The 1,782-nt window shown below is 34.2% G+C and overlaps 1 long non-coding RNA gene across 1 annotated transcript; it reads left to right on the top strand.

Annotated features, from left to right (window-relative positions):
- Positions 1-242: 242 nt before the first annotated feature.
- LOC131646443 (uncharacterized) lies at positions 243-1,249 on the top strand. Its single transcript, XR_009297487.1, has 3 exons — positions 243-458; positions 574-678; positions 973-1,249. It is a non-coding gene; the product is annotated as an uncharacterized LOC131646443 (long non-coding RNA).
- The last annotated feature ends 533 nt before the right edge of the window (positions 1,250-1,782 follow it).

Genomic DNA, 1,782 nt, shown 5'->3' with positions numbered 1-1,782 from the left:
TGTCTGTCTGTATTCTTTACTTATAGTCTGATTATGACCTAGGTGTTTTTTAGGTGAATTTGAGGATAGCTAGCTGTCTTTAGTTCCGAATATTCGATGTGAAACTTTGTTTTTTAACATTTGTTTTATTGGAGCATGGTAAATCAAGTTTCAAGATGAATCAATTGCCTTTCATGGCAGTTGTGTGTATAGTTATGTTGTTCTCATGCTTTTTCTATGTCTCATGGTCATTTTTTATATTTGACAAAAGGATAGCAGCTTTTGCTGAAGATAAGTTCCGAAGAGATGATATTGATGTGAAAACATGATCCATGGTTGTGAAGGTATCTGACAGAGAAGTTTCCACTAAAGAAATGAAAACTGGAGAAATGACTTCCATTCCATATGGAATGGTTGTCTGCTCAACTGGTATTGGCACTCACCCATTCATAAAAGATTTTATGACATAAATTGGTCAGGTGTGTTTTCAAGAAAACTTGACTTTAATATTTGTTCTGATTTATATTTCCATATTATTTCCCTTGTGCTTTGTATGTCATTTATAATTTATTTGATATCGATTATTCTTGACAGATTAATAGACGTGCCATAGATATTGATGAATGGTTGAGAGTTGAGGGAACCAACAATGTGTATGCGCTTGGTGATTGTGGTACAATAAACCAGCGAAAAGTCATGGTACCGATTGGCTAATGCTATTTCTCCATCATTCATTTAATTAGCATGTGACATTTTTAGAGCCTATAGACTTACACCAAATTTGGATGGATTCATTAATACCAAAATAATTGAGTTTCTTTTTTTGTTGTTTGATGTTAAAAAGTATACACTGCGCACATCTTGTAATTGCAACTTTTTGCGCACCTATGTTTAATGCATTTCTAAGCTAGCTGAATGTATTAAAGATATTTCTATTTACTGTCTAGGAAACTCTATCAAAGTCTTCCTGATGGTTGTTAAACTGAATTTTAGAATTTCAGGAAGATATTGTAGCAATATTTAAGAAGTCTGATGCATACAACTCAGGAACAATTACGCTCAAATAATTTCAGGCGGTAATGGATGACATCTTTGTAAGATACCCTCAGGTGGAGCTATTCCTAAAGAATAAACAAATGTGTGGCATTGATGACCTTTTGGAAGAATGCAAAGGAGATGTTGAAAAATAATCTATTGAAATTACTTTCGAAGAACTCAAACTGAAATTTTCAATGTGAACTCGCAGATGAAATTTCTTCCTGCTATAACTCAGGTGTTTGTCATACTATTTTCTTGTAGCATTTTCTTTAACGGAACCTTCATGCTTTTGTTTGTTTAGTGATATGACTTTGGGTTTCTGAAACTACATATCAGGTGACATCTCTGCAAGGAGCCTATCTGGCCAAGTGTTTTGACCAGGTGACATCTCTGCAAGGAGCCTATCTGGCCAAGTGTTTGGACCAGATGGAAGAATGTGAAAGAACCCAAAGGGTCCTATTAGGTTCAGGGGATAAGGTCGTCATCGGTTCAAACCTTTCAGGTAACTTGACCATACTAACGTACCAAACTAGATTTACTTTTATCATTCTCTTTACGTTGACACGATGATGAATGATTCAATGTTACCTCATTAATACACTTTGTTAGAACATGAAATGTTCTGATCATATTTTCTAGTTTTGATGATAACATTAGGAATGAATTTTGTATAAGACAATATGGTACTCTAATAAGTTACCTTTTCCATTTCAGGAAAAGTGTAAAAAAGTATGCAATATCTTATCTTTCAGAAGCTCTGACCTA

This window comes from Vicia villosa, linkage group LG2 (assembly GCF_029867415.1).
Source record: "Vicia villosa cultivar HV-30 ecotype Madison, WI linkage group LG2, Vvil1.0, whole genome shotgun sequence".
Lineage (NCBI taxonomy): Eukaryota > Viridiplantae > Streptophyta > Magnoliopsida > Fabales > Fabaceae > Vicia > Vicia villosa.
This window is presented reverse-complemented; position numbering and strand designations above follow the sequence as displayed.